Source organism: Amia ocellicauda, chromosome 3 (assembly GCF_036373705.1).
Source record: "Amia ocellicauda isolate fAmiCal2 chromosome 3, fAmiCal2.hap1, whole genome shotgun sequence".
Lineage (NCBI taxonomy): Eukaryota > Metazoa > Chordata > Actinopteri > Amiiformes > Amiidae > Amia > Amia ocellicauda.
Window position 1 is genome coordinate 16,450,160 of NC_089852.1, and position 23,452 is coordinate 16,473,611.

The 23,452-nt window shown below is 39.5% G+C and overlaps 1 long non-coding RNA gene across 4 annotated transcripts in view; it reads left to right on the forward strand.

Annotated features, from left to right (window-relative positions):
* Positions 1–1,835: 1,835 nt before the first annotated feature.
* Positions 1,836–23,452, forward strand: part of LOC136747272 (uncharacterized) — a 28,195-nt gene continuing 6,578 nt past the window's right edge. The window contains exons 1-4 of one of the 4 annotated variants that reach the window (XR_010816462.1): positions 1,837–1,855; positions 3,295–3,412; positions 3,977–4,224; positions 4,504–4,581. This is a non-coding gene — a long non-coding RNA (uncharacterized LOC136747272). Of the gene's footprint in view, positions 1,856–2,142; positions 2,275–3,294; positions 3,413–3,976; positions 4,225–4,503; positions 4,582–23,452 lie in introns of those variants that run through there. The other 3 variants (XR_010816461.1, XR_010816463.1, XR_010816464.1) reach the window with 3 other exon arrangements.

A 23,452-nucleotide genomic window follows, 5' to 3' on the forward strand; every position in this document is an offset into this window, starting at 1 on the left:
CCAGTGATGGGTCAGAATTATTCAATCAAGTATTAAACTAATAGTGTGATTCTCAAGAAGAGCAAAACAAATAAACTGGTTACAATAGTTTCTTAGATCTCATTCTTAATTCTTAAGTCTCTTCCAAACTATTTAAATAACATTAATCACGTATCCACTTTCTACACCACTTTCTTCACCCTTTAGCATTACATAAATCCACTCTGTGACCAACTTTTTATCTTGCCCTTTTAGAAAGCCGGAAAAATAAGTAAGACCCCAGACATGCAACAGATATGGCACTGTGTTTTGCTTTTAGTTTTAAACTGCAGGTAAGACTAATGAGCCTAAATGAAAAAGTTTTCTGTAGTAACTAAATATTTAGGGTGTGTGTGTGCGTGTCTGTGTGTGTGTGTTTACAGAAGCCCTGTCAATGGCTAATCTTGAGGTATTTGCATGAATATGGTTGCTGTTGTAACAAAGGCTTTCTGAAGCAGAGGCGTGTGTACTGGTGTCAAATGGTGTGCACACCAATACCTAACCTTTCCCAAAGGGTCAAGAACACAGGACAAGTCTTGGTTTTTGGCCTCAACACACGGAGGAGTACATTTCCGGCTGACACTGATGCATGGAAGCCTATTGACTGACAAAAGCTAAGGAAGGCAAAAGGACTTTCTGTTGTTTTGCCTTTCACTGCCTGAGTGTTTTTGGCTCCCGTGTACGTGAGCGTGTAAGGTTTAATCCCATATTACAGGGACTCAGCCCTCGTCATGTGAGGTTTAAGCATCTGATTTGCTTTGGCTGCCAAGAAGGGAGATTAGGCCGAAATAAACTGAGTTCCGAGTATACGGCGGGCCATTGAAAGCGATGTCAGTGTAATTTTATAATTAGAGGGAAGGAATTTGTCTGGATCGGAGCCTTGTGTGAGCACAGTTCATAGATGGCTGGCTTGTTTGCTCCCGTAACACACACACACACACATACACACACACAAACACACACACTGCAGAGAAACTTTTGTGGTACTATGGAGGGGAAGTGGCAAACTTTCACTCATGCCTCACATTTAAGGCTCTGGAGAGGTGAAACACTTGTTGACCCATGTCAGCAAAATGGAAATCAATCAATCAATCAGTTTTTGTAAATCAGTTTGGTAGTGTTCTTCGCAAAGTAACCACAGAGTGCTTTACAGATTGAAAGATTGAAATTTTTTTATAAACCATTAGGCATGGAGGCGAGAAAAACAAAAACTCCTATAGGATGATAAACTGTTGTTCTCTGGTGGCCCACAGCTTAAGACCGAGACCTAATGGTTAGATTTGAAATCACACTGTCCTGTTTGATTAATAGTATTTTTACTTGAGTCAATTACATCACATTGCCAGACACACTCAGGGACCTGAGAGCAGAACAAAAAACCAAGGATGGCTTTGAGGCACTTGACAGTCCTCCACTTTAAACCCTAAACCTGCTTAACACTTTCCAAGGTTAAACCTCCACAGACAATCGCATTACTGCCCCTATCTCCATTGGTGCAGGTTTATGGTGTCACTGCTTGAAAATGTACCGGGATAAAAGTGGCCACTGTCTACCACTGGAGAAAACAAAACAAAAATAAAACAAGAAATGTGCATGACTTACATGGCGAGACTAAGAGCCTGCAACCTTCTAAGTAGGGTTATCTGTCAAGTCGGAAGCACTGCCCAAGGGGGAGGGGTTTCTATGCACTTCTGTAGGAACCTGATCGGAAACATAACTCTATCAAAGCTGCCATTCAGTATGTCACTCAGAACAGGTCCCTTCCCACTTCCTGTTCTATAAAACATGACGTCTGCGCAGATTTGTTCTCTTTTGCCATTTCACTGGACCCAAGAACGTGAGCTTTCTGTGTCTGTGTGTTGCATTAGACCTTAAAAACTGCGTATTTCGGCTGGCTGGCTTCACTAATAGTGTTGTTCGCCACTGTTTCGCTACATCTCTGTCTCTATTGTGTGTCTTATTAGTTATATTTATAGCTAATTTTGATTCTGTCATTCCGCTCCGGCTGTGCGTTCGGTTTCAGTTTCGGTTCACAAACAGAGCATTTAAAAATCATAATTGTGTTAATATAGTGCCATATGTTATCCAATTGCTTCCTGTGTTGGTTTTTTGTCCACAGCGCTTTTTCCTCCACAGCGGGAGCGCTAGCAGCAGCAGTAAAATCCAAAGCCCGGCCACTCGGCCTAAGCCGGGTCTCGCCCATGAGAGGTGCTCCACCCCATCTTGGATTGGAGACGCCTGAACCGCAGACTCAAGGTGTTACGCTTCAGCACGCTCAATCTGCGCACCATGTCCCAGGCCATCAAGTCTGGCTTCTGGTTCATTACTGTGGATCTGAAAGTCGCTTACTTTCACATCCCTATTGTGCAGGAACACGGGAAGTTCTTCCGCTTCACCTATGAGGGCCGAGTGTTAATGTTTGCTGTTCTCCCCTTCGGCCTGTCGTTTGCCCCACGCACTTTTTCCTAGTGCTTGGACGTCATGTTTGCTCCTCTTCAATTATGCGATCCAGGATCAGGGGTTCACTGCCACGTTAATGCGCGGAGGGCGTACAAGTTGTTTGATTGCCTGCGCCATATATTGTGCAAGTATATATACGGATATATAGATATAGATATATCGCTCCTAGATTCACTAGTAGAACAGCTGGCCTTGCTATTGTTTGCGGAGGGCATAAGAGTTGACCTCTGTAGCCCTGTTTTGTATATGCTGATTGCAGACAGTTCCCATTTTATAGAACAGGAAGTGGGAAGGGACCTGTTCTGTGTTCTGAGTGATGTTCTGAGTGAGTTTTGATAGAGTGATGTTTTCGATCGGGTTCCTACGGAAGTGTGCAGAAACCTCTCGCCCTTGGGCAGTGCTTCCTTTTTCAGATAACCGGGGTTGCATTCGCAACCTAGAGTTATTTGGCGGCTGCCTGGTACGATATCTAGTTGCCCTACATAAGGCAAGCACAGACTTATTCCTGAAGGCTATTATTAATGATAATGAAGAAGGTTTGAAAAGGCCATTTTGCTTCTTTAAATGTATTAAGTACCTAAAAGAGTCATCAACTCTAACACAATTATACTTCCATGTTACTACACAACATTACATTTCTAATACAGAATCATTTTATATCTATCTATCTATATGCAACAGCCCTTGCAGAACACTATACAAATGATGTACAGCTATGGAAAATGGATGAGTATTAATCTGAAAGTATTACATTTAAAAATGTGCAAATTATTTTTTAAGCAGGTATATATTGTTTTGTTTCTGTGTGCGTTTTAGGAATAGTGCTCTGTTTAGCAAGGCTGAAAAACTGCAGTGAAGATTCCTAACACATCCGTGCCAGAAATAATCAACTAAAGGGACCGTACTACAAAATTCTATTTTTAGAGTTGTCAAGGTAGTAGCTTTCACTTTCCTCAAATTACAAATAGTAACATATTTTCCTGACTTGTGCTTGTAATCTGATGGTAGGCAAATTCACAAAAATACATCATACATACATTTATAAATAGTAGAAAGTTGCTTTAGACATTACATGAAATAACGACAGGGTACAGATTCGCAGGTAGGTTAGTTTAGGTTAGGTAAGTTTTGATTTGGTCTAACCATAATTCAGGTTGAACTAAGGCTATGCATGTGAATGTATATGTCACAGGCGGGGCGTGGCGGGCAGTTAGGCATTTAATGAATCACCTTTAATTGATTTATGATTTATTTAACTTATTAATTAGATGTGTGCTCTTATTAATTGATCACGGTTGTCTTTTTACTTACAAAGTGTGTTCCTTTACTTTCTTATATTGTTTGCTTTTCTTGTGGTTTATTGGTTTATTTATTGATTGATTGCTTTTATTGCCAAGTGCACGCCACCAGTTGCATTGTCACCAGGACTTACCTGCACATTGTCTCATTGATTGCCTTCACCTGCACCTCTACCTCTTCGTTTTGTATTTAAACACAGAGACACGGTCATTCAGAAGGCAACCAACTGACTGAGCACATGGAGAGGGGAGACAGGGCGTAGCGACCTCTTGATCGACATCCGAATTAGAAGGCACAGAGCTGGAGAGAGGTAGACCGGTAGAGGCGGCGAAAGACAAGGAGAACAGTGAAGATCTCCCCAGAAGAAGGATTACAAAAAAGGGGGAAAGATTGCTGATGAAAGAGAAAGAGGCTTAAATCGCTGAAGACATCAGAAGTCTACAGAGTGTTAAGTATTCTGGTTGGTTTCTTGAGAGAGGATATAGTTAGAAGAAAAGGAGCATGCACGGAAGGAATATTAAAGCCTTCTTTATTGAGACTGGTTGGACAGTTATTTCCTCGTGCTGTTTGTTACCTGGACGGAGAAGGGTCCCTGTGCTGGATTGCAGAAACTGTCAGGTTTTCTTGTTTATGGCCCCTGCGGATCCGTAAACAGAGAGAGAGTGAACAATAATGTTTGGGCTTGTGCGATTTAAGATTAATAATTATACTTTTTCTTACCTGCAGCCTGGTGTAGGTCCCAGCTGGCCAACGGGGCTCAGGTCATCGGTGAACAGGACTGGGGTAATCTCCTCCAAATGGAAGGTGGGATTCTCTCTTGCATCACTGCACCTGTTTATAATTGAACCAAGAGGTTGTAAACTATTGGTTGCTATAATTTGTATTCTAGCATAGGAAATTGGGTTTTAGTTTTTAGCTTAGCTCTTTATTTCCTTTGTGTTATTTTTGGGTATTGTTTTTATTTGGTGTGACCACCCTTTGCCTTCAAAACAGCATCAATTCTTCTAGGTACACTTGCACACAGTCAGGGATTTTGTAGGCATATAGTCAGGTGTATGATTAAACAATTATACCAGACAGGTGCTAATGAGCATCAATTCAATATGTAGGTTGAAATGCAATCATTAACTGAAACAGAAACAGCTATGCAGGAGGAATAAAACTGGGTGAGGAACAGCCAAACTCAGCTAACAAGGTGAGGTTACTGAAGACAGTTTACTGTCAAAAGTCATACGCCATGGCAAGACTGAACACAGCAACAAGACACAAGGTAGTTATACTGCATCAGCAAGGTCTCTCCCAGGCAGAAATTTCAAGGCATACAGGGGTCTTTGAAGAAGCACAAAGAAAAGGGCCACATTGAGGACTATAGACGCAGTGGTCGGCCAAGGAAACTTACTTACACATCATGCTTACTTCCCTTTAAAATCGGAAGATGTCCAGCAGTGCCATTAGCTCAGAACTGGCAGAAAACAGTGGGACCCTGGTACACCCATCTACTGTCTGAAGTCTGGTCAGCAGTGGCCTTCATGGAAGACTTGCGGCCAAAAATCCATACCTCCGACGTGGAAACAAGGCCAAGCGACTCAACTATGCATGAAAACGCAGGAACTGGGGTGCAGAAAAATGGCAGCAGGTGCTCTGGACTGATGAGTCAAAATTTGAAATATTTGGCTGTAGCAGTAGGCAGTTTGTTCTCCAAAGGGCTGGAGAGCGCTACACGAATGAGTGTCTGCAGGCAACAGTGAAGCATGGTGGAGGTTCCTTTGCAAGTTTGGGGCTGCATTTCTGCAAAAATGGAGTTGGGGATTTGGTCAGAATAAATGGTCTCCTCAATGCTGAGAAGCACAGGCAGATACTTATCCATCATGCAATACCATCAGGGAGGCATCTGATTGGCCCCAAATGTATTCTGCAGCATGACAACGACTCCAAACATACAGCAAAAGTCATTAATAACTATCTTCAGCTTAAAGAAGAACAAGGAGTCCTGGAAGTGATGGTATGGCCCCCACAGAGCCCATGTGCATCGACAGATATTTGTTGTGTCAAAGATCATGCTGGTAACATCGCTTGATCTGGAGCATCAGCTCCGTCAGAATCCGGGTCACTGGAAGAAATTATGCTCAACTCAATGTGGGGAATCATATGCCTTTAGTGGATCATAAAGATTTATCTCAACTGTACCTGGGTAATTTTGCCCTCATCAGATTCCATGATCCCTTTTGGGAAACAGCAAAAAAAAAACGTAATTTCCATGGGATTTCCATACACTCATAGCACAGCCAACAATGCAATGCCACAGCACCTGCATCCCTGTATAGAAAGCCTTAATAATGAAATAATGAAAAACACCAAAATCCAAAATACATACACCTTCAATAGATACAGAAATTGTCCAATTCACATCACAATTTAGAAATCATTTGTATTTATTTTTCCATGTCTGACTCTATATTAAATGTGTAAACTTGAATTAATTTAATCAAACCCAAATTACAGTTGATCACATTCAGAATTCACATCCACTTAGTACCTTATTTCGCTGAGCATCAGTCGTTCAGCTCAAATTAAAACCACTGCTATCTCAATTACATTTTAGTCTGTGACTGACAATAACACTCAGTCACTCTTTTAATCTATTAGAATGCAAAGCACGATTTATGGTGAAGTAAACACAGCAGCTTGGGTATACTGTAAAGATGGAGAAGGTATGGTATCTCACCTTGGCTTTGTAATCTGTATTTAAGTCCTCCTACACCAGGAGTCAGATATATGCTCTGCTTAAGCCACTTATTGAGCAATAATTCTTAATCATCCCATTCTGGTATTTTAATAATCTCAATGAGTCATTTTATTACTACAGATTACATGCAATTGCACGAGCAGACCATAGACATGGCTACTGAACATTATTTATACCACATGGAGGTTATTCGAACAAAGGACAGGGTGTATGATTTTAGGTGTAGACCTCTCGTTAACCATCAAGCCTCCTCATTAACCATTAAGCCTCCTCCTTTCAATGTATTCTTCTCTACTCCACTGATTTCATAATTGCAATGAACCTTTCATTTTTAAGTAAGGGTCATTCAATCATTTAAAAGTGGTTTCCCACATGCCTTTTCTGAAAAAGTTAAAATCTCAAACTTTTTTGAAAGAATAGGAAAAAAGTTAGGTAGCGACAGGCCTAGCTAAACAGAACCTCTCTTTTAATACATTCTAACGTATTAATCACTAACATCTGCGCTATCTCTTGATAACTTATACATACAGTACACATACAATTACACTGACTCTTCAAGCACAATAATCCTCTAGGCTCCATCTGATTCCTTACTAAGAGGTGTCACACAACTTTATGAATATCGGTTTCATTAACACTTTCTCAGTATCTGTATCTGTGTCCCCTTCATTCCCTAATAATCACTGAAGACAGATATAACAATCTGACAAATACTTTGTTGGTAGGCATAACACACCAAACCATTACTTCTTTTATGAATGAGTACGCACAGCTGCCACCATATATTTTACATATGGAAACACCAGCAACATATCGACCAGAATGTACTTTCTCTTTGTATTACTACTATGAGTCTTTCTCTAGTTTGTTCTAATATATATATAGCAAATTTTTTAATTTCACATGAGCAGGATGAACATGAATCAAAAAGTTCAGAATTTCTTTGAAACATTTATTTTAAACAAGAAAAGAATGATAAGTAAAAGCGCTACACTGCTTATTTACTACATACATCATCCATACATACTGTATTATTGCACTTTTGTAAAGCTCTTATATTTTGTAAGTTGCCCTGGATAAGGGTATCTGCTAATAAATAAATAAAAAATAATCCATATATGTTTCAGCAAAACTCTAAACACAACTATAAACATTAGGTTCTATACTTAACAATTTCATACTACCACTAGACTACTTTTAATACAAGAATAAAACATTTAATACTTCAAACTACATACAGTTTCTTCAATACTATGCTATAACTTAAAATGTATCTTCCCTAAATCTTGGCTTACTCAATAATATTGTCATGCAAACGTGCCCTCTCCACACAGGAGCAAGTCTAGTTATTATTATTATGCTTATGATGATGATGATGAGTATTATTATTATTATTATTATTATTATTATTATTATTATTATTATTATTATTGAGGCATCTCTCTTCTTAACCATAAGTCATGAATTATTATGAATTATAATTTTGTAACCATTGTTATACGTGTACTTTTTGTGTAGCTTGCCTACAGAGACCCCTGTAGGATTACAGATTAATTACAGTTAATTAAAAATGGGTCAAGATAAGTGAATTGACCTAATGATGGGGCCTAGAATGAGCCCAGATGGACAGACAGATCTGTGGACCATTCAGAGAAGCTCTTGTCAGGTAGACATAAAGTGGGTGCGATGAGACCGAACTTCACTATCGTTGAAGACAACGTCCTTCTACATCAGTGGTCACCAACACGTCAATCGTGATCAACTAGTCGATCTTACAGACAGTCTCAGTCAATCGCTGAATATTTTCAAAATGAGCAAAAAAAACAAATTTTAAATGTTGACTGCTTTCTTATTGGTTCATAAGTAATAACTTGTCGTCAGAACGATAAATCCGCTAAATCAGGTTCAAGGTCATGTTTCATGTAGACTCGCTACCAAGCCTTCAGCTCAACCGCTCAAAGCTGCAGTATAGTCAATATTGACAACCTAAAAAGCTACATAGCTATGGCTAACCATGGCAGAAGCTCCACCCCAAAATGTCAAACATTATTTCCATTCTGAGTGGGAGAACGAGCTTCTTTTTACTACAGTTAAAGACCATATGCTTGATATGTCACTATGCGGTTTCGCTGGCTAAAAGGTGCAACCTGGAACGTCATCACTCCAGCATGCATGCAACATTTTCGGAGACCTATCCACTGAAGAGTACGATACAGTTGTAGAAAGTTCAGGAACTGAAATCTGTTTTAAAAGCCCAGCAGTCACTGTTTTCCAGACCTGCTAGGAAAGCCAAGGCTGCCACTGCCTTTCATGTTAGCCACCTGTTAGACATTCACGGATGGCGAGTTTATGAAAGAAGTGATGACTGTCACAGATGACACATTATTTTGTGACTTACAAAACAAAGAGGACATTAAGACTGCAATTAAAAATATGCCGGTAACTCCAGAACTGTGAACTTAATAAGGGCAAAGGTACTTCAGCACCAATTGTTCAAGACGATACTGGATGAACTCAATGCCATTTTCAGTGATCTGATTCTCCACGCTGACGTACTATGGCTGACGTACTGGACTCATAACTGGAAGGAACTGGTGGGTTCAAATCCTGGGTTGGGAAGTGCTGTTGTACCCTTGAGCAAGGTACTTCACTTAGATTGCTCCAGTAAAATGCCCAGCTGTATAAATGGGTACAAATGTAAGTCGCCCTGGATAAGAGCGTCTGCTAAATGACAAATAATGTAATGTAATATACTATGAGTCGAGGGAAAGTGCTGCAGCGTTTTCTCAATTTGCTACGTGAGATTGTGTCATTTCTAAAATCAAGGAACGAAGAACATGAGGAACTGTCAGAAGATGCATGGCTGTTGGATTTGGGGTTCCTAATGAACTTGACAGCAAAACTTAACAAGCTTAACTATGAGCTTCAAGGAAAATGCATTCAAGGTGAAGTTGGATGTATGGGTCTCCCAGCTAAGGAGCAGAAAGTTGACATACTTCCCAAACCTGGAGAAGATGTTGCAAAGCAACAGACACAAAGATGTGTTTCAGCCTGAACATTCCTATGCCTACCTATTATAATTGGCAATAGAATTCAACAGGCGTTTTCAGCAGTTGAGTGACATGGAGAATGTTGTTTGATTAATTTCAAACACTTTCATTACCATTAACATTGAGGAGATATCAGCTATGTTTTAGTTGGTGTTTAATTTACCACATGGATTTGAAATGGAGATAATTGACATAAGAATGACAAGGAGTTGAAAGTCAGATCAAGAGAAAAATACTTTTGGGGACTTGTGAGTAGTGACAAGTATCCTCTCCTTTAAGCCTGTGCACTTAAGGTGAAGGCTTACTTTGCATCTACATACCTGTGTGAAATGGTATTTTCCCAGATGAAAATGATCAAGTTAAAGTACCTCACTCGCCCAGGGGCGTCGCAAGGGGGTAGGCATCCCAGGCAATTGCCTGGGGCCCCGGGCTGGGGGGGGCCCCCAAATGGGAAAACTCCCCTCCCCGCTCTAACCGGCGAAAGCAACGTTCGCCCCCCCGCTCTCACGGAAGAAAATACCAACACCGTCAGGAATTATTTTGACTGGGGCCCCCACATACTCTAGAATCGCCACTGCACTCGCCTCACACACTGTGTTAGACTGGCGTCTCCAACTATGCCCCGGATTACAAAACACTAGGTGTCAAAGATGTCTCATTGCCTGAGTTACAACACTTCTATGTGAAGTTACCCTCTTTTCAAGTGCTGTAGAAGAGATGGCAGTAGAGTGGTTAGCAATTTTCAAGTTTTATGTCAAATTCTCTTTTTGAAAATATGCAGGTCGTCATGTATTCAGTAGTTGTTGGACTCATTACTATGTGAAGTAGGCCTCATTTGAAAGGAGTAATATGCAATTGTGTTTACAGTGGTTAATGACTGGTGTCAATAATTTAGCAAATATTATACATGAGAGATGACATGTATTTCTATGTGAAATAGCTCCAGGTCCTTTTTGAATGCACTTTACAAGAGATATACCATTGTAGGCTACCTAGTATTTAAACTTGAGTCCAGTGACCCTTATTGTTTCTCAGAGGTGTAATAAGTAGCCTGTATTTGTTATGCACTTGGGTATGGATTTCGGCAAAACATGTATAATTTTAAACTGGGAATGATACAGTAAAGTTTATAAGAATACATTAAGTTTGCTCATCTTTTTTGGTGAAGTTTTATATGTGGTAGATCTTTGCTTACATTATGATTTCAAAAGCGATTTTAGGCTTGAAAAGGTTGGTGACCACTGCTATACCTCAATAAAGAATCAGCAGCACTTGTCTTAAACAGGAAGAAGTCAAGAAGGTGTAATATCTCGAAATGTATCTAGGATCAAACCTGACTGAATCCAGTTCCAACAAATTACAGATGAAGACAACAGCCCACCTAATGTATTAAGAGGTTCTCAAATGAAAAAGGCGTGCTTATTTTAAACACAAAAGCCCACTCACTTCTATTTCCCTCCATTTTGTGTTTGTTTTCATTTATGATTCATGCAAACTGCCATATTACATTAGTTTCTAAACTAAATTATACGATTAAATTACAGATATTTCCAATACATTAAAGAGAGAAAGAAAAAAAAATCTCCCAATGAAAGTAAGTGCTTTAGCATTTCTCAGCATTGCTCAAATGATTCTTTGTTTCTGTGACGAATTACATTGTATTACTATTTACATCTCCTTAAGTGAGCATTAGCACTTTAAGCTAAGGCATCCACAGGCACACTAATATTTGCTGAATTACAGTCTTAAGTATTCCATTTGCACTTTCCACAAACGTCAAATCTTGCAAGATAAACATTCCTTCTCAGCTGACTGTTCTTTGTCACCGTGTTCCAGACTAGTATGCCTGACCTAATTTCAAGGATTAAACTGTGATTAAATTGGTGAAATTTGGTGTGCAATATTGAAACTAAGGGGCCAGAAGGATTGCATATGTTTTAGGAGCTGAAAACGCAAATCTACAAGCGCAATAACTTTTGTGTAGTTTAAAGAACGGTTTCGCAGAAATAATTAGTCTTTAAGCCATTGATTACATTTTAATTCTAAGCATTTCTGTAAAAAGTCACACAAATGGAGTGGAGATAGACTGCAAATGAGTTGGTCCATTTATTAAAATGAGATGTCCCAACGCTGCCACCAATAGCTTAGTTAAGAACTGTGGGCAGCAGATTTTAATCAGTTGCAATCAGCATCTCTTTAACAGGCAATGTAGGTAGGCAATGAGCTACTGGATGGTCTAAAAGGTGACCTGGAGCCTGCCACCCAGAGAAGTAATACTATCCCTGCACTGGTGAATCTATTATGCATTATAAATTCATTTTTCCCCAAAAGCACACTTGACCTACAAGCCTTAAAAATAAATATATTTAGAATTTCAGGTTTCCCCAACATGTTGGGAGCAATAGACTATATATGTACCCTTAAATCATACAGTTTATTCTGAGCATCATTTTAGAAATAGAAAATACGATTGTCCAGATGATTTGTGATTCAAACTTAATTATCACAAATGTTGTAGCATATTTGTTGCAAGGAGACAGTGGCTATCCTTTACATCAGAAGATACTGACACTGGTAATGAATCCTGTCTCACCTACATAGAAGAGTGCTTTAACTAGGCCCGTATAAGGACCAGGGTGATTGAATGAACCTTTGATGAGCTCAAGGCCAGGCTGGATTGATGGAGCAGGTAATGCAATTCAACTTCTATTATTTATTTCTTAAAATGTTGCAAAGCTCAAGCAATGCTTCACACAGAAATATAATTAAATTGGAAATGTATTATCATATATTTTATTCTTAGTACCTAGGATCATTATCATATATTTTTTTCTTAGTACCTAAGATTTTTGGTGTTTGTTTTGGGACTTTGTGCTACATATGTTAAGATTGCACTGTGACTGACCTTTCTTAGTACAGTGAGGGAAAAAAGTATTTGATCCCCTGCTGATTTTGTATGTTTGCCCACTGACAAAGAAATGAACAGTCTATAATTGTAATGGTAGGTGTATTTTAACAGTGAGAGACAGAATAACAACAACAAAATCCAGAAAAACGCATTTCAAAAAAGTTATAAATTGATTTGCATGTTAATGAGGGAAATAAGTATTTGATCCCCTATCAATCAGCAAGATTTCTGGCTCCCAGGTATCTTTTATACAGGTAACGAGCTGAGATTAGGAGCACTCTCTTAAAGGGAGTGCTCCTAATCTCAGCTCGTTACCTGTATAAAAGACACCTGTCCACAGAAGCAATCAATCAATCAGATTCCAAACTCTCCACCATGGCCAAGACCAACGAGCTGTCCAAGGATGTCAGGGACAAGATTGTAGACCTACACAAGGCTGGAATGGGCTACAAGACCATCACCAAGCAGCTTGGTGAGAAGGTGACAACAGTTGGTGCGATTATTCGCAAATGGAAGAAACACAAAATAACGGTCAGTCTCCCTCTGTCTGGGGCTCCATGCAAGATCTCACCTCGTGGAGTTTCAATGATCATGAGAACGGTGAGGAATCAGCCCAGAACTACACGGGAGGATCTTGTTAATGATCCCAAGGCAGCTGGGACCATAGTCACCAAGAAAACAATTGGTAACACACTACGCCGTGAAGGACTGAAATCCTGCAGCGCCCGCAAGGTCCCCCTGCTCAAGAAAGCACATGTACAGGCCCGTCTGAAGTTTGCCAATGAACATCTGAATGATTCAGAGGAGAACTGGGTGAAAGTGTTGTGGTCAGATGAGACCAAAATCAAGCTCTTTGGCATCAACACAACTCGCCGTGTTTGGAGGAGGAGGAATGACCCCAAGAACACCATCCTCACCGTCAAACATGGAGGTGGAAACATTATGCTTTGGGGGTGTCTTTCTGCTAAGGGGACAGAACAACTGCACCACATCAAAGGGACGACGGACGGGGCCATGTACCATCAAATCTTGGGTGAGAACCTTCTTCCCTCAGCCAGGGCATTGAAAACGGGTCGTGGATGGGTATTCCAGCATGACAATGACCCAAAACACACAGCCAAGGCAACAAAGGAGTGGCTCAAGAAGAAGCACATTAAGGTCCTGGAGTGGCCTAGCCAGTCTCCAGAACTTAATCCCATAGAAAATCTGTGGAGGGAGCTAAAGGTTCGAGTTGCCAAACATCAGTCTCGAAACCTTAATGACTTGGAGAGGATCTGCAAAGAGGAGTGGGACAAAATCCCTCCTGAGATGTGTGCAAACCTGGTGGCCAACTACAAGAAACGTCTGACCTCTGTGATTGCCAACAAGGGTTTTGCCACCAAGTACTAAATTGAAGGAGTCAAATACTTATTTCCCTCATTAACATGCAAATCAATGTATAACTTTTTTGAAATGCGTTTTTCTGGATTTTTTTGTTGTTATCCTGTATCTCACTGTTAAAATACACCTACCATTAAAATTATAGACTGATCATTTATTTGTCAGTGGGCAAACGTACAAAATCAGCAGGGGATCAAATACTTTTTTCCCTCACTGTATATGGTTTCCTTCATCACTGACTGTTTGAGTTTAAAATACAAATAACAAAGACACATAAATACATATTGTTGTACAGTTCTTTAACAACTATCCATTACGATCGGGTCAAGTGTCACATTTGTTTTAATTATTATTTTATAATTTATTCCAGTGATATTTTGGTAGGGACATACATTTATTTGTTTAAAATGTTATTTCCAAATCAAGGTTGGAAATAAGTGATTGATTTGGGCTCAAAAATTCCCTTAGTTCCATATGATAAGATGGGCTTCCTCCATTTTTGTGTCTTTTATAAGTCTCTTCAGAAATATACATAGCAAAAGTTAGATTGTGCCAAGTGTACTGTTATAAAACATTAAAACTTTCATTTGTTTAATGGGAATTAAATATGGTTTAACACACACACACACACACACATATATACACTCACCTAAAGGATTATTAGGAACACCATACTAATACTGTGTTTGATCCCCTTTCGCCTTCAGAACTGCCTTAATTCTACGTGGCATTGATTCAACAAGGTGCTGAAAGCATTCTTTAGAAATGTTGGCCCATATTGATAGGATAGCATCTTGCAGTTGATGGAGATTTGTGGGATGCACATCCAGGGCACGAAGCTCCCGTTCCACCACATCCCAAAGATGCTCTATTGGGTTGAGATCTGGTGACTGTGGGGGCCAGTTTAGTACAGTGAACTCATTGTCATGTTCAAGAAACCAATTTGAAATGATTCGACCTTTGTGACATGGTGCATTATCCTGCTGGAAGTAGCCATCAGAGGATGGGTACATGGTGGTCATAAAGGGATGGACATGGTCAGAAACAATGCTCAGGTAGGCCGTGGCATTTAAACGATGCCCAATTGGCACTAAGGGGCCTAAAGTGTGCCAAGAAAACATCCCCCACACCATTACACCACCACCACCAGCCTGCACAGTGGTAACAAGGCATGATGGATCCATGTTCTCATTCTGTTTACGCCAAATTCTGACTCTACCATCTGAATGTCTCAATAGAAATCGAGACTCATCAGACCAGGCAACATTTTTCCAGTCTTCAACTGTTCAATTTTGGTGAGCTTGTGCAAATTGTAGCCTCTTTTTCCTATTTGTAGTGGAGATGAGTGGTACCCGGTGGGGTCTTCTGCTGTTGTAGCCCATCCGCCTCAAGGTTGTACGTGTTGTGGCTTCACAAATGCTTTGCTGCATACCTCGGTTGTAACGAGTGGTTATTTCAGTCAAAGTTGCTCTTCTATCAGCTTGAATCAGTCGGCCCATTCTCCTCTGACCTCTAGCATCAACAAGGCATTTTCGCCCACAGGACTGCCGCATACTGGATGTTTTTCCCTTTTCACACCATTCTTTGTAAACCCTAGAAATGGTTGTGCATGAAAATCCCAGTAACTGAGCAGATTGTGAAATACTCAGACCGGCCCGTCTGGCACCAACAACCAGGCCACGCTCAAAATTGCTTAAATCACCTTTCTTTCCCATTCAGACATTCAGTTTGGAGTTCAGGAGATTGTCTTGACCAGGACCACACCCCTAAATGCATTGAAGCAACTGCCATGTGATTGGTTGGTTAGATAATTGCATTAATGAGAAATTGAACAGGTGTTCCTAATAATCCTTTAGGTGAGTGTATATACACATACAATGTCTTGCAAAATAATTCAGACCCTCTCAGTATTTTCAATGGTTGTTGCTTTAAAGTATGCAGTCATGATACTTTGAAGCAGAAATTAATGTTATATATCCATAACCTACTCCATACTTTCAAAAGAAAAACAAAAATAAAGAAGTTAATAGATAATTCATATTAAATAAACATGAAGAAGTCATGATGGCAGAAGTATTCATACTCTTTGGTGTGTCAAACCTAAATTAATTCATGTACCTCAAAATGACCTTAACGAGACACACAATTAGTTGAATGGCCTCTGTGTGCAATAATAGTGGTTCTCATGATTTCAGAATAAAAAACCCTGTCTCTGTGAGGTTCCTTGGTCAGGTAGGGGATTCCAAGCAAAGACTCAACCAATGAAGATGAAGTAGCTTTCAAAGCAAGTCAGAGATGTCATTGAAAAGCACAGGTCAGTCTGCTAAAGAAAGACTTAAAACTTGGGTGAAAATTCAGCTTTCACCAGGACAATGAACCAAAGCACAATGCCAGAACTACACTGGAATGGCTAAATAATAGTGACTGTCCTTTAGTGTCCCAGTCAAAGTCCTGGCTTGAATCATATTGAGAATATGTGGAAAGACTTGAAAACTGCTGTCTTTTAGTGATTCCCAAGCAACTTGAAAGAGCTTGAGCAAATATGCCAAGAAGAATGGGCAAAAAGCTTACCAAGCCGGTGTGCAAAGGTGTCAGAGACTTACCCAAAAAACTTGCAGCTGTAGTTGCAGCCAAAGGTGATACCACCAAATCTTGGGGTCTGAGTATATATATATATTTTTCTCTTTAGGTTTTGCTGACATTGACTGCAACTTATCTTAAAAGTCTTCCGATTTAGCATTCAAGTTCAACAAAATGTGTATGCATGATTTTGTATCTTCATAAAATGGGAAACCATAGGAAGTGTCTTAATACTTTTGCAAGATACTGTACATTTATATTTAAGGCAAAAGAGTTGAAACTGGGAGTGGTGTTATTTTTTTTAAACAATGCAACTGTAATCATTGTGAAATCAAGGAAGTCCGCTGTTTGCAAATTCTTGATATTTATGCAGGATTTACATTTAGAATATTAATTGAGAATAAAAAGGGAAAAGGTAAAGACAGATCTACTTTAAAAATTGATTTACTTTAGCCTTGATTGATAGCTTCTAAAATACCCAACAGAAAATTGATATGATAGCATATAACCTCTGATAAGCAGTAGCTGGTGAAGATATAATAGGTGAATGACTAGGATTCTAGCCTTCTAGCCATGGCTGTAACTTTTATTTTATTTTTGTAGAGCAGTGTGCACTCCAAGTGCAGATGTATGTTATTATTATTATCACCATAATAATGATCATCTTATTATCATCATAATTTATTTCTTGGCAGATGTCCTTATTCAGAGCGACTTACAGTTTACACAAGAAACATTTTAAGGCATTACAAAAGTACAGTAATACAATCAGTACAACATACAATCTTGTTGTTTTGTTTTTGCATTTTCTGGGAGGTGATGCAGAAAAAATCCACAGTCCAAACCTCTAGGGTCTTCCAGGTTTAACCTCTTCAATTTCCTGTGCACAAGCAAAAGAACATTTCCACAAAAACAAGAGAAAAGGGACAATATGTCCAGTATGGAAGATAGTATTTCCTGGAGTACCACCGAATTACAGCCAGTGTCAGCAAAAAACATACTGTTTGGAAATGGTTTTAAAAATATTTTGTCAGCAAGAAGCTCATTGTATTTGCCACATTTGCATTGCTGTGTTTTACTGACTCGTAAAATCTCACCTGGCTGCAATAAATTCAATGATTTTATAATTCTTAACTAGTGAGTTCCAGGTCTAAAAACTAAGCAGTTATTTCCCTTGCATTCATGTTTGTAGCCTCCTCATGTTTGAAGAAATGCAAATAATAATATACAAAATTGGCAAACTGCACAGTAGTTATTGCTTTGTAGTTTCTCAAGTGTTTCTTGGAAATGTCAACCTCATAAATGATATATACATATACAGTAATCATTGAGATACGCAAGATTTGCATTCCTGGAAAACGTTGTGTAAGCAGAGCATTATCACACAGCAAACAATGGAAATGTGATGACATGCGTTACTCAGACACCATATTTTATACACCTCTATGACACTTAAAGTAATACACTGAAAGATTTGTCAAACCATACTGGGTCTACTTATAACATTATATTCATTATTGAATATTGATTCAATTAACAGATTAATTTAGATTTAGATTTAACTTTTAGCATTTACATTTAGATTTAAGATAATCATTTATTCAGGGTCTTAAGAGTCAGGAATTTATTATTTAATATACATATTTATTAAGTTACATATTTATTTTTCAAAACAGAGATTTAGCATTCAATTAAGTGTATTTTAAAAATGAAATATTTCATAAGGGGGGGGGGGAGTTTAGTCATTTCTTAAATCTGGAAAAACACAACTACAAGATTAAGTTAAATCTGCAAAAAAAGACAATCCGATAGGCTGACGAGTGAATCGCAAACTCTGATTATACACAAAGTCACTCTACAGACTCCCGCCTTACGACAGTTCCCGAACGAAACCGAAAGCACGGAGGTCATTTTACACAGAATTATTACCAAAAAACAATCAAACTTCAATTCAAATGTTTTTCAAAAAGGGCTCTGCCTCAGCAGTACAGGACAGTAACAATAATGCATCTTTTCATTATTTCATGTAAAGTATAAAAATAATAAATAAGAAGGAATTGTTTGCATAGGTTACAGACCACTATGTATATCATAATTTCTTCCACGTCATGATCGCGTCACATCACATAACAACCGCCCAAACGCCACGCCCCCCGCGCATACATTTTTTATTTAGCTTACAGAAGATCTTGGGGAAAGACTCTGTACATGAATAAAATACATATACTTAAACTACTACTGATATTGAAAGACTGGTCAAAATAATAATAATAGGATTGATCTACACAAAGAGTTTAAATAAAATAATTTGTTACAGGTAATTTCGAGCACCCTTCTTCATCTAGAAGTTAGGTCTTTAACCTCTAATGTCCAATAACGTTTTATCTCATTCTCTCGTCTCTCATGATATACACTCACCTAAAGGATTATTAGGAACACCATACTAATACTGTGTTTGACCCCCTTTCGCCTTCAGAACTGCCTTAATTCTACGTGGCATTGATTCAACAAGGTGCTGAAAGCATTCTTTAGAAATGTTGGCCCATATTGATAGGATAGCATCTTGCAGTTGATGGAGATTTGTGGGATGCACATCCAGGGCACGAAGCTCCCGTTCCACCACATCCCAAAGATGCTCTATTGGGTTGAGATCTGGTGACTGTGGGGGCCAGTTTAGTACAGTGAACTCATTGTCATGTTCAACAAACCAATTTGAAATGATTCGACCTTTGAGACATGGTGCATTATCCTGCTGGAAATAGCCATCAGAGGATGGGTACATGGTGGTCATAAAGGGATGGACATGGTCAGAAACAATGCTCAGGTAGGCCGTGGCATTTAAACGATGCCCAATTGGCACTAAGGGGCCTAAAGTGTGCCAAGAAAACATCCCCCACACCATTACACCACCACCACCAGCCTGCACAGTGGTAACAAGGCATGATGGATCCATGTTCTCATTCTGTTTACGCCAAATTCTGACTCTACCATCTGAATGTCTCAACAGAAATCGAGACTCATCAGATTAGGCAACATTTTTCCAGTCTTCAACTGTCGAATTTTGGTGAGCTTGTGCAAATTGTAGCCTCTTTTTCCTATTTGTAGTGGAGATGAGTGGTACCCGGTGGGGTCTTCTGCTGTTGTAGCCCATCCGCCTCAAGGTTTTACGTGTTGTGGCTTCACAAATGCTTTGCTGCATACCTCGGTTGTAACGAGTGGTTATTTCAGTCAAAGTTGCTCTTCTATCAGCTTGAATCAGTCGGCCCATTCTCCTCTGACCTCTAGCATCAACAAGGCATTTTCGCCCACAGGACTGCCGCATACTGGATGTTTTTCCCTTTTCACACCATTCTTTGTAAACCCTAGAAATGGTTTTGCGTGAAAATCCCAGTAACTGAGCAGATTGTGAAATACTCAGACCGGCCCGTCTGGCACCAACAACCATGCCACGCTCAAAATTGCTTAAATCACCTGTCTTTCCCATTCAGACATTCAGTTTGGAGTTCTGGAGATTGTCTTGACCAGGACCACACCCCTAAATGCATTGAAGCAACTGCCATGTGATTGGTTGGTTAGATAATTGCATTAATGAGAAATTGAACAGGTGTTCCTAATAATCCTTTATGTGAGTGTATATGTTTATTTATTTATAACAGTTAAAGCTGATAGCTTTTTATTTACACATTAAACCATGGCAATTACATTTTATCCAAACATTTGCATGTTGTAACACAGCTTTTGAAATGTTAGAAAATTTAGAAAGTTTAGAAATGTTATAACCTTTTTTTCCTAATGCTAGGGTCACACTACATTACTTTTACAATCCAAACTGATTTTAAGAACAGTTGGCAGCACACACTTAATGATCGTCTTTCGCCAAATGTATGTCTTTTGCATTGCAATGGAGTACACACTGCATGATCGTTTAAGTTCAGGGACACACACGCTTAACAACTGATCTGAAATTCTTTGTCATGGGGATCTCCAACATCGTCTCAAAACTACCCAAATCTTGCGGGAACACGTGCGATTCATCCAGAGAAAAAGTAAACAAACATGGACCTGGACACTCAAAAGCTCGCCACTGTAACTGTTTGCATTTGTTTGTGCAGACAAACACAAAAACCGGAGAGAGAAAAGAGAATGTGGGTGAAGACATGGCTGGGGAGGAGAGGGCAATATGGCCTGTACAGTATACTCTGCTGTGAGAGCTGGAGGTGAGGAACAGTGATGGACTATATTCATCCTACAGTGTTATTATCACTTTGTACATCGATATTTTGCATAGACCTGGGTCAATTACAGATACTCATTGGTATTTGTTTTAGAAAATACTGTTTTCCCTGTATTAGAGTATTTTTAAATAACCTGCCCCAAAACAACCATTTTAAGTATTTGAAAACTTATGAAAATTGCAAGCAAGCGATTGCATCACAGACCCTCTCACACTACATGTTCATCAGTAGTGGGCACGTGCCCCAATCATGCTGCTTGTCGTCACGATTGGTGCAGATTTGTCAGGAGGGTCAAATTGGGCCTAAGTTGGGTGTGTAGTGTAATCTTAGTTTAAGGTGTTTACGACAAGACACAGATTGGTATTCTCTCCGAGAAGCTTGTCTCACAGAGGTTTTTACAAAAGAAAAAATGGATAACATGCCACAGGTTAACAACCAGTTCAGTCAAACCCTAAGAGAGATCGGGATAAATGAGGAGGAGGTACTAAAGGGACTAGCAGAATTAAAAACAAACAAATCGCCTGGGCCAGATGGTATATTTCCAACAGTATTTAAAGAAATTAGGGAAATTATTTATAGGCTGCTAACTCAAATATTCCAAATGACACTTAGAACAGGGTATGTGCCAACCGACTGGAAGACAGCAAATGTCACCAATCCGCAAGAAAGGGGACAAAACTGAGCCAGGAAAAATGTTGGAAAAAAATATTACACAGAAAAAATAGGAACATCTTAATGAAAACCATATTCTTGGTGATAGTCAACATGGGTTTAGACGAGGCAGATCATGTCTTACTAATTTATTAGAATTTTTTGAACATGCAACTGCAGCTGTGGATCATGTGAAAGCATATGATATGATATACTTAGATTTTCAAAAAGCTTTTGATAAGGTTCCACACCAAAGACTGATCCTCAAATTGGAAGCTGTAGGCATTCAGGGTAATGTAAGTAGATGGATTATGAACTGGTTGATGTATAGGAAACAGAGGCTGTCGATTAGAGGAGTCGCTTCTAACTGGAGTGAGGTTGTTAGTGGAGTTCCACAGGGATCAGTACTAGGGCCTTTGCTTTTTCTAATCTATATTAATGATCTGGACTGTGGGATAGTTAGCAAACTTGTCAAATTTGCAGATGATACTAAAATAGGTGGCTCAGCAGATACAATCTTGGCAGCACAGGCTATTCAGAGGGACTTAGATAATATTCAGTTGTGGGCCAACACCTGGCAGATGAAATTCAATGTGGACAAGTGCAAGGTAATACATGCAGGTAACAAAAATGTCCACTATAATTACACTATGGGAGGAATAGAACTAGATGAAGTAACGCATGAGAAAGACCTAGGAGTCTATGTGGACTCCTCACTTTCTCCATCCAAACAATGTGGGGAAGCAATAAAAAAGGCAAACAGAATGTTAGGGTATATTGTCAAAAGTGTAGAATTGAGAACAAGGGCAGTGATGTTCAGACTGTACAATGCACTAGTTAGAGCTCATCTGGATACTGTGGACAGTTCTGGGCTCCACACTTCAAGAAAGATATCGCTGCTCTAGAGGCAGTTCAGAGGTGAGCAACCAGACTTATTCCAGGTTTGAAGGGAATATCCTACTCGGAGAGACTGAGGGAACTGAACCTTTTCACCCTGGAACAGAGGAGACTACATGTGGACTTGATTCAAGTCTTCAAAATCATGAAGGGCATCGACCACATCAAACCAGAGGAGCTTTTCCAGATCAGCAGGGCCACACGCACCCGGGGACACAAATGGAAATTGGGCTTCAAGGCATTCAAGACAGAAAACAGGAGACACTTCTTCACACAGAAAGTTGTCACAATCTGGAACAAACTCCCCAGCGATGTAGTTGAAGCTGAAAATTTGGGAACATTCAAAAATAGACAAGTTTTCAATGGATTCTTCAAACAAAATTATTCGTAAAAGTAAACTAATAATACAGGTCAAATCTATCAGGTCAAAGAGTATTTCATTGTATTGAAAGACTAGCAATACTCTTGTATTAGTCTTAGTGTTACTAGGGCTGGGGGATATGGCCAAAATACAGTATCACGGTATTTGTCACATTTTTGACGGTATGAGGGCCATTTTATACTGTTCGTAAAGCAAAAATAATAGTATACAAATGACATTGAATTACGTTTCCCTGTTCTGTGTCAGTTGTCTTGAAACCAAATCATGTCCACACTATCAACGACACACCTTTCTTCGGGACAGATTCACTGGGGTCACTTTGCTCTGAAGTTTCACCCACACTACCAGAGCCGGCCCTGCACACTACTCTCCTCCATCTCGTCTTCATTCATTGTGCATTTATCACATTTGTTTGTTTCTGTCAACACGCAATACACATGGAATGTATTTTTGATATCTGGCGGAGGCACATTCACTCCAGAACAAGGGCCGCGTTCGACAAGCGCAGCTCTGCGCAGATTCACAGATGCGCGTTCTTGCAGTGTTTCTGCTTGACGCCACTAAGCCCCGCCCACAGAAATCTGCGCAGACTCGCAAGATCATGTCGAAATCAGAGGGACGTGTTAAGAGAATGAAAACGACTACAGCCCCCTTGTTAGCGGAGGCGAATGTCAACTTTCATTACACAATGAAGCTGTGAATAGCACTGTCAAAACCATAGAGAATTCTTGATCGACCCTTTAGCATTGTTTTTAAAAATATAATGTAAATATATGATGCACAATAATTACTTACTTAAATGATTGGCAATTCTATTTTTTAACTAAAAACTAAAATTATATAAAA